Source organism: Dasypus novemcinctus, chromosome 4 (assembly GCF_030445035.2).
Source record: "Dasypus novemcinctus isolate mDasNov1 chromosome 4, mDasNov1.1.hap2, whole genome shotgun sequence".
NCBI lineage: Eukaryota > Metazoa > Chordata > Mammalia > Cingulata > Dasypodidae > Dasypus > Dasypus novemcinctus.
The window spans coordinates 157234802-157251828 of record NC_080676.1 but is presented as its reverse complement, the minus strand read 5'-3'; the positions used below and the strand labels follow the sequence as shown (position 1 = coordinate 157251828).

General features: G+C 41.6%; 1 pseudogene; it reads right to left on the bottom strand.

Moving 5' to 3' along the window:
* Window positions 1-3063: 3063 nt before the first annotated feature.
* On the bottom strand, window positions 3064-4723 carry LOC101423425 (mitogen-activated protein kinase 6 pseudogene; annotated as a pseudogene).
* Between the last annotated feature and the right edge of the window lie 12304 nt (window positions 4724-17027).

Genomic DNA, 17027 nt, shown 5'->3' with positions numbered 1-17027 from the left:
TATTACCCATCCGCCCATCCCTAGTCCCCCTCAAGCCCGCAAAGCCCCACCCAAAGGTAACGCTATGCCACCATTTTATCCCTTCCTTGTACACATACTTACCTCCAGCTTATCATAAATTTCACCCATGTAGATGTCAGCTTACATCCTTCCTCTACCCCCCGATTTCCTGTAAGCCTATCATCCAGTCTCTAACTCTCTGAGGCAGCTTGGTTTACTTATTTCATATCATTGAGGTCATGTAGTATTTGTCCTTCAATGCCTGGGTAGCTTCACTCAACATAAGGTTCTCAAGATTCATCCATGTTATCATGTGTGTTTGTAGTGTATTTGTTCTTAAAGCCGAGTAGTATTCCATTGTATGTATATACCACATTTTATTGATCCACTCATCTGTTGATGGACATTTGGGTTGATTCCAACTTTTGGCGATAGTGAACAATGCTGCTATGAACATTGGTGTGCATATATCGGTTTGTGTCCTTGTTTTCAGTTCTGCTGGGTATATACCTAGCAGTGGAATTGCTGGGTCATATGGCAAATCTATGGTTAGTTTTTTGAGAAACCGCCAAACTGTCCTCCAGAATGGTTGGATCCTTCTGCATTCTCACCAGCAGTGGATGAGTGTTCCCATTTCTTCACATCCTCTCCAGCATTTGTATTCTTCTGTTGTTTTTTTTTAATTAAAAAAAATCTTTTTTTTTCCTTTCTTTTTGTACGTTTAACCTAATTTTGGGGAAACAGACTTGGCCCAGTGGTTAGGGCGTCCGCCTACCACATGGGAGGTCTGCGGTTCAAACCCCGGGCCTCCTTGACCCGTGTGGAGCTGGCCCATGCGCAGTGCTGATGCGCGCAAGGAGTGCCGTGCCACGCAAGGGTGTCCCCCGCGTGGGGGAGCCCCACGCGCAAGGAGTGCGCCGGTAAGGAGAGCCGCCCAGCGCGAAAGAAAGTGCAGCCTGCCGAGGAATGGCGCCGCCCACACTTCCCGTGCCGCTGACGACAACAGAAGCGGACAAAGAAACAAGACGCAGCAAACAGACACAGAGAACAGACAACGGGGGGGGGGGGGGGGGGGAGGAAATTAAATAAATAAATCTTAAAAAAAAAACCTAATTTTGTTCATGCTTGCCTTGGAACAGGGAATAGATCATTCAGTAAAAACATATGGTAAAAATAAAATGTCTTATCATGTACAACTTTTAAACTACACTAATGAAGTACCTTAATTACTTCTATGTACACAAGACTAACATTACAGTTTTTTTAAAAAACAAACACAATTAAGACTTCTAAGAGCATTTTATAATAAAATAATTCCTAGTTTTTCTTTGTAGATAGATCAAGCACCTCCAAAATACAAATTCCTATACACAGTGGGAGCTTTGTTTAAAATGAACATTGAAGTAAATTAAGTATGTGGGAAGCCTTAGAATAAACTGCTATTATATATTAAGCTAAGTAGGCAACAAACCATAGTGCCAAATGGAAAAAAGTGTTATTTGCAAGTAAATTTCAAAATCTAAGTTAACTTCCTATAATTAAATATAGAAAATATACTGATTTACTAAAATAAATAAGATGTGATGTAGTAACACTTCACTATAAAGAATACATACCAAAACATTTACAGAAAGCAAATGAATCTTAGGAATAGTTTACTATCATAAATGCTGGCTAAATAGAAGTGCATATTGTGAAGCACTATGGGTGGTATATGTTTTGCCACACTTTTGTTACCTTGAGGTAGATGTGTACCAAATTCGGCATTCGTTTTCAGTTGCTGATGGTAGCATGTATTTTAAGAAATGTGTACAGTAAGAAAAACTTGAAAATTCTCATGAATGAAAAATGTTTTAGGAAAAAAGATTATTTTCATGCAATCATGTACATTCTCACTGTGTAAATTTCAAGGCAAGATTTTTGTTTCCCGTAAAACAGGTGATTGTTCTACAGGAATATTTTTACTTGTCTTAGTGCCTTTCTTTTGTCTCCTCCTGCACTGTATTACTTTGCTCTATTATTTTTAATTTTTGTGTGCAAAAGACATGCCAATTAAAATGAAAACTCTCACATGTAGGAAGTAAGTCTGGATTTTAAAAACCAAAAACAAATGCAATCCTTACTAAAATGACACCACCTGATTCAAGTAAAAAATGACTTAAACTCTAGTAATAAAAATGACAAAGCACATTTCATGAAGAACACAAAGAGAAATGTCTGCTGAGTGCTTTAGTGCAGATGTTTCAAAATGCTGGTTTATGCTTTATGAGGAAATTGAGGGGAAGATTTCATTGCAGAAGGTGTTAATGTGGCCTCTTGATTCAAGTGTGACCCCACTGGACTGTGAAACTGTGGGATGCCTATGAATTCAAGCCCCTTGGTAAAGAGGACTCCTCATTGTTGTTCAGAAATCCTTCCTTGTTTCCTCTCTCCCAAGCTTCCCATCCTCTACTAGCTCAGTTTCTAGCATTCCGGCATCGTCTTTCCTGCTAAAGACCCTGTCCAAATAACTGGTGTGTTTTCCTTCTCAATTTGTTCATTCTTCCATACCTCACAACTAAACTGACTTATGAGCAAACAGTCCTCCTCACCATTCACAAACTGCCTGTCCCAAGAAGACAGGTACAAGATTTCTAATTGAGCCAAATTTGCCATTCCTTTTTCTTCTTTATCTTGGCTCACTGACATTGATATCCAGCTTTTCAATTCTAGTTGGGACACTATTCAAGTCATTTAATTTATTGACATCAGTAGGCTCCTGTGAACCAAGTAGAATAGTTCCTGAAATAAAGGAATCAGAGTCAAATCCCTGATTCTTTCCCCTTTCTTTTTCAGCCAGTTGCTGTGGTGCTTCCTCTAGAGCTATCTGGGCTTTAATCAATCCATTCCTTTCACATTTTGGCTTGTCTTTCTTACCGGATTTTTCTTTGCTTTGCTCTTTTCAATTGGAAAGATCTATAATAAGCTTGGGTTCATAATAATGGTTAACTTCACTCTCTCCCCAAACTAAGTTACCTAACTAGGGTGATAACTTCATTTTGTAATTACAAGTGTGGTTACCCTCTAGATCACAGCATTGGTTTTCATGATGCTCTTGGTACTGCCAACAAGGCTTAGCAGAGTAATTGGTATCAAAAGGAGGATCCTCCAGGTGCTTTTCACTCTCTCCATCCAAATATTTTCGAGGATCGACTCATACTTCTTCATCAGTGATGAACTTCTTCAATATCAAAGATGTTATGTATGGGGCAAGCACACTCTGAAAACTAACAATCACAGTACCTTTCCAAGTTATAAATGTGGCTGTGAGTTTCATCCATAAGCAAAATATCATCAACTTCATCTTCAATATGAAAAGGATGACTTGAAATTGGTTTATCCATTGGAAAAGAATACATGCTCATGTAAGGTGGGAGAGTGCTTTTTCTGCTCTCAACCGATTCGTAGGGCTAAATGTCAAAATCTGTTCCAGGAAATCCAGAGCTTCTCGACTAATTCCTGGAAGCAGCTGAGTTAAAAGTTTGTGTGGCTCAGTCCGTCATTTCTAATGTAAACTGGAATTAGGCTGAGAAGCTCCTGTACGTGTACGTGTACAACAGGAATAGATTCTAAAACCAGCTGCAGTTGTTCAAGTTCATGTGCACCAGCAAAAGAGGGTTTACCAGTCAGCAGTTCAAGCAAAGATGCAGCCTGCAGCCCACATGTCAATGGCTTTAGTGTAATTATTAGGAGAAATTAAAAGATGTGAAGATCTGTCCCATTTAGAAACCAATCTTTCAAAAAGATGACCCTTATGGGAATAATGGGAATCCATGATCTATGTCAGACCAAAATCACCTATCTTCAGCACCAGATCTTCAGTATTAATGAAAAGATTAGCTGGTTAGAGATCTCTGTGCAGTACATTTGCAGAGTGAATGTACTTGAGCCCACATAGCAGCAGGTATGTGTGGTTTTTTTTTTTAAATCCCTCCCCCCCACCATTGTTTGCGTTCACTGTCAGTTCTCTGTGTGCTCTGTGTCTGCTCATCTTCTTTTTTTCAGTAGGCACCAGGAACCAAACCCAGGACCCCCCATGTAGGAGGTAAGAGCCCTATCATCTTAGCCATCCACCACTCCCTGCTTGTTGTGTCTCTCATTGAGTTTCCTCATATGTCTCCTCATTGCATCATCTTGAAGCATCATCTTGTTGCTTCATCTTATTGCATCAGCTCACCATGCCAGTTTGCTGTCTTGCTTGTCTTCTTTAGGATACACTGGAAACTGAACCTGGACCTCCCATGTGGTAGGTGGGCACCCAACTGCTTGAGCCACATCCGCTTCCCCAGCTGATAAGTGAAAAGTCTGGCATGCTCCCCCAGTAAAGGGCCCTGCTCCAGCACATTAGCCAAGTCTGTTTCCATGTACTCCTGAATGATGTAAACACCTTTCAGTTCAGTAAGAGAGCCTACATCATGTCTTAACTGGCTTCCAGTGGGAGCAAGAATTTCCAAACACTTTCACAATGTTATCATGGTCAAGTCTTCTAATAATTTTGCTTTCATGTAGTGCATGTTTGACACTCTGGGGATAAGTGAGGACAATTTTCTTGGTGGCTACTCTTTTTTACAGAGTCATTGTCTATAGCAGAAAGACCAAGCCAACCCAATGGTTTCAAGTTCAAATACCTAGAGCCCAGATCAAAACCATGAATATTCATGAGACTTTCAAATTTCTCTGCCATTTTGAAACACTTGCTATTTCCTGTTTCCTTTGCATTGTTGAACTTGTGTAAATAAGAAAGAAAACTTGCATCAAAAGGAAACATCTTTCAATAAGGGAGAAGAAAAATAATTCTGCTTCCATGGCAAGATGGTTTCTGAATATTCTTTGCATATGCCAACCAGGCCTCTGAGTTCCCCTTAGATTGAAAACTCTACTCATATGGGGAATTAAAACAGTTGCCATACTCATAGTTCGAGAAATGGGCAGCAACTCTGCAGACATTTAAAAAGACAACACTCAAGAAACTCAAATGGAATGATTGACAGACTATGCACTCATGTATTTGTGCTAAAAGACTTAACATTTAACAAATATGCGAATAAAGAAGCACACAACAGGCTTCTATGAACCTTCTCCTCACAGTGCAGATACATTCAGTGTTGGACTGGTGGTCCTGGGCATTGTTCTAAGGTGCTGGTAAGCATTTCCATTTTGCTTCTTTTCTTCCTTTATGGTTACATATTTCAACAGCAAGTTCTGGCAGCTGTTGGTTAACAGAAGATGTCTTTTGTTAGTGATCAGGTGGCTCTAGTCACCTCGATTACAACCAAAGCTACCATCCATCTTCCTCTGATACAAAGAGACTTCTCCGACTTATGGAGGAAGTGCAGGCCCAGGGTCTGCTCAGGTCTCCAGCTGTGCTGGTGAGTCGCCTCCGTGTAACCCCCACCCACTAAAGAGCTGAATTGTTTTCTTGATTTCCTTTTCTGATTGCTCATTACTGGTGTATAGAAACCCAATTGGCTTTTGTGTGTTTATCCTGTATCCTACAACTTTGCTGAATTCATTTATTAGTTCTAGCAGCTTTCTTGTGTATTTGGAGTTTTCTATGTATAGGATCATGTCATCTGTGAATCGGTGAAAAGGAATAATTTGAGTTCTTCCCAATTTTGGTGCCTTTTGTTTTTTATTTTTCTCTTGCCTGATTGCTCTCACTAGAACTTCCAAATTGCTCCTTTTTATTCCTAGTTTGCTGAGTGTTTTTATCATGAAAGGATCTTGGATTTTGTCAAATGCCTTTTCTGCATTGGTTGAGATGATCATGTGGTTTTCTCTTCATTCTAATGTGTATATTACATTGATTTTCTTATGCTGAACCATCCTTACATTCCTGGAATAAATCCCACTTGGTCAAGGTGTACAATCCTTTTCATATACTGTTGGATTCAGTTTGTCAGTATTTTGTTGCAGACATTTGCATCTATATTCATAAGGGTTATTGGTCTGTAATTTTCTTTTCTTGTGCTTTGTTGTTATGGTAATACTGGCCTCATAAAATGAGTTAGGACATGATCCCTCTTCTATTTTTGGAAGAGTTTGAGAAGGATATATGTTAAATTTTCTTCAAAAATTTGGTAGACCTGTTTAAAAAGACTATAAAAACATTGCAATTTTAAAGATAACCTTTAAAATTGAAGAGCAAATATATCAATTTCCTGATGTATTGATGCTAAAATAATGTAGGCATTTAGAGCTATAAATTTCACTCTGGCCACTGCATTTAAGTTTTGGTATGCTGTATTTTCATTTTGTTTATCCCTTATGATTTCTTCTTTAACTCATTGATTATTTAATAGGGTGCTGTTCCAGTTTTCCTTCAGTTGTTGATCTCTACCTTGATTCCATTTTGATCAAATAAGATTTTTAAAAAGAATTTCAATATTTTAAAATGATTTAGGATTTGATTTGTGACCTAGCATGTAGTCTATCCTGGAAAATGTTCCATGTGTACCCAAAAAGTGTGTTCTGTTGTTGGGTGGAGGGTTCTATGTATGTACATTAGGTGTAATCAGTTAATAGAGCTTCTGTTTAGATGTTCTATTAATAACTGAAAGTGGTGTATTTAAGTCTCCAAGTATTATTGTTCAACAATCTATTTCTTCCTTCAGTATGTCAATTTTGCTTCATATATTTTGGAGTTCTGGGTGAGGTGTATATATGTTTGTAATCATTATCTTCATGCTGGATTGAATATGTTGTTAATATACGTTATCTTTCTTTTCCTAGTAAAATTTTTACTTAAAGTCTCTTTTGTCTGACAATAATATAACCATTATTGCTCTCTTTTGATTAGTATTTTCATGGAATATCTTTTTTTCCACCATTTTACTTTCAACTTCTTCATGTCTTTGTACCTAAAGAGAGTCTGTTTTAGACAGCTTATAGCCATATCATTCTTTTTCATCTAATCTACCAATCTTCTCTGGTTTTTAACAGGAGAGTTTAATCCAGTGACATTAAGGTAATAACTGAGAAGTTATTTACTTCTGCCATTTAGCTATTTGTTTTCTGTTTGTCTTGTATGTTTTTCCCCTCAGTTACTCCATTACTGCCTTTTTAGTATTTAATTGCTTTTTCATAATGTACCATTTTGATTTCCTCCTCCTTTCTTTTCTCTACATATTTTTTAGTTATTTCCTTAGTGGTTGTATCAGTCAGCCAAAGGGGTGCTAATGCAAAATATCAGAAATTGGTTGGTTTTTATAAAGGGTATTTATTTGGGGTAGGAGCTTATAGATACCAGGCCATTAAGCATAAGTTACTTCCCTCACCAAAGTCTATTTTCATGTGCTGGAGCAAGATGGCTGCTGACATCTGTGAGGGTTCAGTCTTCCTGGGTTCCTCTGGGCTTAGCGCCTCTGTTTTCTCTACAAGGTCAGCTGTAGACTATCAGGCCAGGTGAACAGCTTTGTCTCTCTCCTAGGGGCTCCAGCTTAAGACCAGCATCAAACTCCAACATCAAAACTCCAATATTAAGAACCCGCAACTCTGTCCTTTGCCATGGCTTTTATCTGTGAGTCCCCACCCACCAAGGTGTGGGGACTCAACATCCTACTGGCACAACAAGTTTACCTGATTACTTAATCAAATAAACCTTTGAATCCATATATTCTAATATGCCTGGAGGAAAAGATCAGTTTACAAACACAATCCAATATTTCTTTTTGGAATTCATCAATAATATCAGACTGCTATAGTAGTTTCTTTGCAATTACAATTAACATCTTAAACTAAGAAAAACCTAGTTTGAGTAGAACCAACCTAGTTTCAGTAGTATATTAGTGTTCTACTCCTATATACCTCTTTACTTCCCCTTTATATTGTTATTGTCTGAGATTACATCTTCTATACATTGTATGCCCATTAACAAAGATTTAAAATGTTATTTTATACAGGTCTCTGTTAAGTCATATGGGGTGGCGGGAAGCAGTTACCAACCCAAGGTACAATAATATAGTATTTTATATTTACCTACATAGTTATCTTTACCAATGTTCTTTATTTCTTTTTATGGCTTTAAGTTATTGTCTAGTGCCCTTTTTTTTAGCCTTTAGGACTCCCTTTACTATTTCTTATAGGTCTTCTGGTAATGAACTCTTTCAACTGTTATCCATAAATATCTTAATTTAGCCTTCATTTTTGAAAGATAATTTTGCTAGGTATAGAATTTTTGGTTAACAGTTTGTTTTCTTTAAGAACTTTAAACATGCCATCTCCCTGTCTTCAGGCTCCCATCCTTTCTGATGAGAAATCTGCCATTAATCTTATTAGGGATCCCTTGTATGTGACAAATTTATTCTCTCCTGCTGCTTTTAAAACCCTCTCTTGTCTTTGGATTCTGACAATTTTGTTAGAATGTGTCTTGGTATAGAGCTCTTAGAGTCTATCCTGAGAGTTTAGTGAGCTTCCTGGATGTGTGTGTTCATGTCTTTCATTTTGGAAGTTTTGGGTCATTATTTCTTCAAATACTATTTTTTTTTTTTTTTTTTTTGCCTCTTCATAGTCTCTTGTTCTTTTGGGATTTCAGTGATGCACATATTGATATGCTTGATGGTGTCCCACAGTCCTGCAGCTCTGATCATTTTTCTTCACTGTTTTTTTTTTAAGATTGTATTTCTTTTTTTTTTTTTAAGATTTCTTTTTTATTTATTTCTCTCCCCTTAACCCCCCCCCCCATTGTCTGCTCTCTGTGTCCATTCACTGTGTGTTCTTCTGTGTCTGCTAGCCTTCTTGTCAGTGGCACTGGGAATCTGTGTCTCTTTTTGTTGCATCATCTTGCTGCGTCAGCTCTCCATGTGTGCAGTGCCATGCCTTGGCAGGCTGCACTTTTTTTCACGTGGGGCAGCTCTCCATGAGGGGCATACTCCTTGTGTGTGGAGATCCCCTACGTGGGGGACGCCCCTGTGTGGCACGGCCCTCCTTGTGCACATCAGCACTGTGCATGAGCCATCTCATCACATGGATCAGGAGGCCCTGGGTTTGAACCCTGGACCTCCCAAGTGGTAGGCAGATGCTCTAGCTGTTGAGCCACATCTGCTTCCCTTCACTGTTTCTTTCTGCTCCACATGCTGGATAATTTCAATTGTTTTATGTTCAATTACTGATTTTTTCCCTTCTGCTTTTTCAAATTTGCTGTTGAATTTATCTAATGAGTCTTTCCTTTTAATTACTGTACTTTGCAGTTCCAAAAAAATTTGTTTGGTTTCTTTTTAAAATTTCATCTGTTTATTTTGTTCAGACAATGTTTTGCTAATTTCCTTTGTTTTTTTTTGTGTGTGTGTATGGATTCCTTTAGCTCAATGAATGTATTTAAGACAGTTGATTTAAAGTCTTGACTAATAGTTTCAGTGTTTGAGCTTCTTTGGGGATGGTCTCTTACAAATTCTTTACTTTTCTGTGAATGGGCCATACTTCCCTGTTTCTTTGAGTATTTTGTAATTTTTTTGGTTGAGAATTGGACATTCTGAGTATTGTAACTTGTTATAATTCTGGAAGTCAAGTTCTCCCACTCTTCTGGGATTACTAATTTTTTTTTTAAGGGCTGGAGACATCAAGTTGTGACTTTTCTAAATTAGTTTTGTTCCCAAGTGGGGAATGTAAAGAAAAAAGAGAAAAAAGTAGGTGCTGCCTCTTTAAGAGCCTCTGCTGCTTTTGCCTGAGGAGGGTTGGGACAATGGTTACTCTCAGAGCTGATCTTCCCAGCCATCTGAAGGAGCTGATCAAAAGCAGTGTACTATTATCCATGTGGTGCAGCAGAGCTCCAAAATGTATTCACCAAATGCAATGAATGCACCACAATGATGAAAGAGGTTGTTGATATGGGAGGAGTGGGGTGAGGGGGTGGGGAGTATATGGGAACCTCATGTATTTTTTTAATGTAGCATTTTTTGTGATCTATGTATCATCAAAAAAATACAATTAAAAAAATTGATGGGGGTGGGCCGATGGGGAGTGAGGTATACGGGAACCTCTTATGTTTTTTAATGTAACATTTTGTGTGATCCATTAACTTTAAAAAAGAGATTTAAAAAAAATTAGTGTTCAGAGATCAGACCACACAGCCCAGATTTTGGAGGACTAGGTCCTTATAGTCTACCTTGCTCCAGCAAGCTACACCAGGAGCCTGGGCTGCAGTCGCCGCTGTGCTTGTTATATGGTTGGGTGGTGGGTGATGGTAGCAACTGCAGAGAGGGTGAAATTCATTGATATTTACCTCAATTTACCGGCATCTTCCTTCAGTTCTTCCCTGGATAATGCAGTATTCCACTAGATTCTAGAGTTTCAAAATAATTTTTTTCTGTTTTAAACCATCTTATTCCTAATCCTTTTTTTTTCTAACTGACAATGGTCAATAGTTTATGTTATAGTTCACACTTTGCACCATACATTTCTATAGGTTTTGACAAAATGTATAATGGCCTGTATCAGTCATTGCAATGTCATGAAGAACAATTCCAACGTCCCCAAAATTCTCATGTTATACATATTATTCCCTCTCCCTCCCCTCAGAATTTCTGGTGATCACTGCCTTTATATCAATGTTACAAGTTCTTCCATTCCTAGAATGATAATAAAAAAATAATAAAGTCTACTTTAGTTCATAGTTTCATTTCCCACCTGTGTGTTTGTTCATTCCTCAATCTTGAGGATTGTAGGATGGTGATGTCCACTCTGTTTCTGATTGAGAGGCGGCTTAGATCCCATGAGGCAGATGGGTGGAACTGTCTTACTTGCAGCTGTTGATATTCTCTATTTTTTAGGATGGGCAGTGGCCATCATCATCCTTTTGTTAGTTGTCCTGGGCAAGTCCAATGAACTGGAGAGTAGGTGTTACAACTCTGCTGAGATTCAGGGCTCAACCGGCATATGAACAGACTGAAGATTTAAGTCTCTGGGACATAGATTTAGTAAGTATATTGCTAATTATAGGTTCCAATAAAAGGCACAGAAGAGCCATGTGTAGGGAAATTATGAATGAGTCTAACTCTGTTACATTGGGGAACATATATTCCAAGGTCCACTGACTAGGTGCCGAATTCCTGAGATTGTCTGCCCTGCCTATAGAGCCCTCAGGAGCACCCTGAGGTGTTTACTGTGGCTGTCAGTGAGAACTTCCTAAAAACGTCCACAAGAGTAACTTCTGGAATGACCTCCCGCTCACTTTGAAATCTCTTAGCCATAATAGTTGTTTTGGACAGTTCTTGTCAGTTCAGTACTTATTTCGGCGGAGGGATTGATTCCTGGAGCTACCAACTCTGCCATCTTCCCACAATCCTCCCTGCCACTATGTTTATACCCCATCTTATGCACACACAGAAGGTGGCTCCCCAAAAGGGAAGTGGTTAAATAGCACTGTAAACTCCTCTCATCCTACACTCGGGAACTGCAATGGACCAGAGTAAGATTTCCGCAAAATGCCTGCAGCAGCACACAAAGAGCATGCTAAGAACAGGAGTGAAATTGTGATGTTAGGGAGAAGGCATATGACGTAGGCATTTTGAGTTTGTGGGTCATCTGTCACTATGAACGGAGTTTTGACCCTGCAGGGTTAAGCAAACAATAAGTAGAGAAATAAAATTGGGGCAGAGGTGCTGGCAGGTTAGGTGAAAGGTAATTCAGCTGGCGTTCTTTGGGTGTGCTCCTAAAATAAACGACTTGGAGAACTCTCTTGCTGCTGTAGAATTACTTAAATAAACAGAGCTGGGGAGTCGCTTGCACTGGGAAGGAGGGTACCTAACTTTGGACTACTTTAAGGCTATTAATTCCCCTTCTCAACGAAGGATCTTACTCAACTTTTCAATGTCCTGCTCAAAGTTTCTTTATGATCTGCCTCTCCCCCGCTCCCAAGTTACCTTCATTACCCTTGAGACAGACAGACTGGCCAGCAGGAAGCATTTCCTGTGCTCAGTAAATGCTATCAGATAACACCAAAGTATGGAAACACTTCCAAAGGCTGATAAAGTCTGAAAGCCGAGCCTTCCCCCATCCTCTCAGATTTGATGAAATGGTCACCAAAGTCTGTTTAGTGTTTTTCTTTCTTTTTTTTTTTTCTATCAAGAAACATAAATGTGCATCTGAGATTGAGACAGATGAGTCTTGAGTGAAATGGAATTTTACAAATGGGGGTGATTGTTTATGGGTCTGAAACGTAAAACAATATTATATCAATTCTCAAGAGGCAAACTAGTTTTTTGTCTTCTCTTCCTAATGAAGTGTTCAAGACAATTCTTGTAGAAACAAGTGACTGAGTTTTGCTTTGTAATGTTTTTACTGGGCATGTCAGGAACTAGCTTTCTCACATGCCCCCGCCCTCTCTCTCTCTCTTGTTCTCTCTCATGTGTATACCATTTAAAAACCTTTATTGAATCGCTGCTCTGTGACCAGAACTATGTTGAGACTATTAAAAATTCCAAAATAAGAGACTCATGTCTGCCTCCTGGCTGGAGGGCAGGGGCCGTGTTTGGTTTTGCTCAGCAGCCCCTTTGCTCCTGGCACATAGTAGGTGCTGAGTGAATGCCGACAGAAGGAATGAATGCTACTTTCTGCTCTACTGTGTCAGTTTTCTCCTGGTTCTAGCCGGCGGGGCCGGGTCTTGGAGTAAACATTTCACGCCCACTGTCAAATGGGGCTGGTAAAATGCTGATTTTAGCAGCCTGACCCCCAGCTGTGCCTTCCGGTCAGGGACATGCTGCCATCTTGGAAGGCAAGAAGGGACATAATGATGGAACTCAGTCTGGCCAGGCTGGGTCACCCATGTGGCCCCCCTGCATTCTCTCTGTAGCCCCCACCCATGGGCCCACCCCTCTAAGGGCTATGGCGGGCAAAGCAGAAGTCTCTCTGTGTCTCAGCCTGTTCTTTGCAATGTCAAAGCCATAACAGAAAAAAGGAAAATTACTAGTAGTCCCACAAGAGTACCGTATGGTGTTCCGATGAGAATCCCATGAGAGTCGGAAAAGACAGGTTTCCAGAAGCCACAAGGAGAAGGAAACTTCACCGCATGTTCTTCTTAGAACCAGGCAGCCTCTAGAATTTTCTGGATTCTGGAGCTTTCTGGAGCCCTGAGGGCAGAGGCCAGGCTTGATGGGATCCCCAGACCATTCCCAGCTTCCCCGGATGTGGCATTGAGGGAAAAGGGATGCTCTCTGCAGGGTAGAGGGTTTCAGAGTTAACACGGAGCGGTGGCTAAAGATACATTTTTCAACTTGAGTTGGCTAGGTTTATTTGGTTCTGGTTAAATTTAAAAAACACTTACCTGAGAGGATACCCAGGTAGAAATATCACTAAATTAGGTCAAACAATTGAAGTTGGTAAGGTATTATTTGTTATCCTTACTAAGTTGGGACATGAGTATCCCTGTGGGGCTTGGCAGAATTCCAAGCTAACTGAATTTTTAGGGGAACACTTTCTGATGTGTAACTCAAGTGAAATTAATTTTTTTGTTCATTGGTGGCCAACTCAGGGTAATGAAAAGAAAATAAAGTTGGGTTTTCAACATACATGACAAGAAAAAGTGCTGATGGGCAGCACTGACTTATTCTCAGAGCTCTTGCCAGTTGCCTCTTTAATTTGGAGGGCAGACATCTGACATTTCCTTTAAAAAAGACCTTTTCAGGTGGACTCGTGCTGACTGTGTCTATTTCCCAGGGCTGGAAGGCATCAGGCAGGTCCTGCCTCCCAGCTCTGGAAGCCTGAAGTCAAGGTGTGGGCAGGGCCGCGCTCCTTCTGAAGTTTGTAGGCTCCTTCCCTGCCTCTTCCAGCTTTGGGGACTTGTCATCCATCCTTGGCGTTCCGTGGTTAGTAGATGCAGCACGTCCACCCTGGCCTCCTCTGTCCTCATGTGGCCTTCTGCCTTCCTGTCTGTGGGTCACTGAGTCCAAGTTTCCTTTTCTTGGGACACCAGGCTTATTGGGTTGGGACCCACTCTAATCCAGTTTGGTCCCATCTTAACTAATCACATCTTCAAAGACCTTCCTTCCAAGCAGGATCACATTCACGGGCCCAGGGATTAGGGCTTGAATTTGTCTTTTAGGGGCACCCAGACAGATGAGGTATAAGGATGAGCCACAAAAAGGAAACCAGCAGTTGGCACTTAGCAGTGTCTTGGGAGACGGGAAGATGCCCCTGGATGGTGGAGAGTGGATAGTGATGGGGTCAGATGGCAAGGCTGTAGAGAAGATGGAGGCCTTGGGGAGGGTGAGACTGCATGAGGGATGGGGTGACGAGAGTGCATGGACGATTCCTAGCTTAGGGAAGAGGGACTGTGTTGTGTGCTGTGTCCCCAAGAGGCAGCTGTGCCTGGGGCCCTGGGAGGAAGGACAGATAACCATGCAGGACATGGTGTCTGTGGATTTCTTCAGCTGAGAAGTAATAACCAAGAGCTTGTAGTATGTTAACTTATTAATAAATAAGCAATAATAATTTAAAACAATGACACCAGTTCATTATTTAGTCATGAGACATTTAAATCAACTTGCATGTTCCTAGTAACTCACTGAAAATGCCTTTGGTTTTAAATAAGTGAAAGTTTCCTTCTGCCAATCAGGAAGCTTCTCCTGCAAACTGAAATGCAGATGAGCAATGAGCAAACTCAGGGGCCCCTTCACAGCAGGGCAGTGATCCGAGATGACGGCACCTTGGACTCTTGCAGAAATTGTCAAAGGATCTCTAAAGGCCAGAATCTGTTTCACATGTTTTATGAAGGATTAATAAACACAAGGCATGAGGATTTAAGAACATGTGAAGCCTTGTCCTTCCCCCCATTGTCCATTGGGTAAACTTGAGTGTCTTACCTTCTGTCTATTGCCAGGTGGGATCCTGGCTCCACTGGCACATAGCTTGCTCATTTGTGTCCTCACACACATGGGTGGCCTGAGTGCATGGAGCTCCCATGGTGTATTTTCCCTGCTGGAGTAAGAATCCAGCAGGGCAGAGGTGATTGCAGTTTGGCAGAGCACTCAGTAAATGTTGGGTAATATTTCTAGTGAAATATGGTAAAGGTAACTGGTCAACCATCCATAACACACCTCCCTTCTTCTTGCACCTTCTAGCCTTTCTTGCAGTGAGATGTGGCCGAGGCACTAATTTCCTGCTAAGGGAGCATGAGTGGGAAAGTGAGTGAGTGGTACTTCCGAGTCAGGAACTGACGTCACTGAGCTGATCTCATCTCCTCTGTACTCTTCCCTCTTCCTGCTGGCTGGAATCCAGACTCGGTGGCAACTCAGCTTCAATCTGGGACAATGAAAAAGCCATAGGAGGTGGGGGAATAGCACAGGGGCGGGAGCCTGGATTTCTGAGTGACTGTGTGGAGCAGAACTTGTCCCACCTTCCTGGAACTCTCTGTAAGAGAGAAATAAACTTCTGTGGTCTGAAAGCCACAATAGCTTAACTTTACCCCAACTAGTAAAGGAGACAGGCATAGGACAATGGAACCTTAGGAGTCAAGAAAACACATGCATGCATGACATACAGAGTTTACCCAATTAGAGAAAAGACTTTCCCTTAGACTGAGATGCTCATAGAATGGGAAGTCCATGGTCCAGGCTGATGTTCAGGAGGCAGAAGGGGCACTGCCTTAGATCCAGCTGTGCATTGGGCTGCCAGAGGTTAGCCCAAACTCACAGGCCAAGCAGCCATGAGGTTTGCCTGGCAGGTTGAGTCCATTGCCCAGACCCTGGGAGTCTCTGGACAAAGTGGGACTACTAAGGAATAAGTCCTCAAGCCACCTACAGGACAGTGTCCAGCCTGGGCCCAAGGCACCCAGAAGGCAGTGAGCGCTATTACAGAAAATACTGCTAACGCCCTATTAAGTTAGAAGCAGGGACAGGGCAGGGAAAGGGCTTTTACTCCATGTCTATTATACAGCAGGCACTGGGCACCTATGATCGTATTTAATCCTCAGCCACCCTGTGAGTGAGTGTCGTTAGCCTCACTTGGGATAAACTGAGAGGTAAACTGAGGCTCTGTGGGGTTAACTAGTTCCAGTTCACCCAAGAAGTAAGGAAGCTGTAACTCTGTGGACCTGGGTTCAACTGAATTCTCTTTCCACTACACCACCTGATCCCAACACCGGCCAGAGGACTGGCCATGCTTTCTCAGCTGGAAAAACACAGGTCTGCTTGCTCAGGCTTGATGGGCTCTCGCTGGTCCCCAGTCACTCACAGACCAGGTCTCCCAGCAGGAGTGTCTTCTCCAGATGGTCTAGAGTGCCCAGGGCAAGGGGGCACGCAGACGCCAGGACCAGAACCCAAGCTGTCAGCCTCCTCATGGACACTGCGGTCAGACTACGAGAGCTGGAAGGGACCTTGTGATAAGAATCTGGATGATTCCAGATGCTCTCTTCTCCCAGGTATAGGGCCAGTGGGTTCAGATAAGGTACCACCCATCCTGTTCACAGCAGGAAAAATTAATATCCCATATCCTATGATATCCTGCACGAGAGACATCTTGACCCCCAAAAAGGGAGTTAGTCCTTTCCTTTAACAGGCACAGCTGAACACCTGTGGGCACGTGTTGGTGATACTGTGGGAAGGAGGTGGTGAAGGGACCACAGAGAAGATTCTGTACTCATATATGGAACTGTAAAGGAAGCAGGGCCTGCAAGGGGTGATTTGGGGGACATCTGGAGAATTCTTCTGTCCTCACATAAGTATCTTACCCACCAGCCCAATGTTTGGCCTTAGATGAATGCCTTTGGGTCTGGAAGACTTTGAAGACATTGGGACCCCCAGGCAAGTCCTGATGTCCCCGGGGAAAGGTGACACATGAGCCATTGTTACTTTAGGGTTAAGATTAGTGACTGCTAGCCCCGAGGTCCTGTGGAAGAGGACACAGGATGGATACCTAAGATGGAAGGGCAGTTGGGGAGTGGGTGTAGCTTAGTGGTTAAGTGCCTACTTCCCATGTGCAAGGTCCTGGGCTCAATCCCTGGTACCTACAAAAACAAAAAAAAAAGATGGATGGGTGACCAGAGCAGGCAGGAGTGC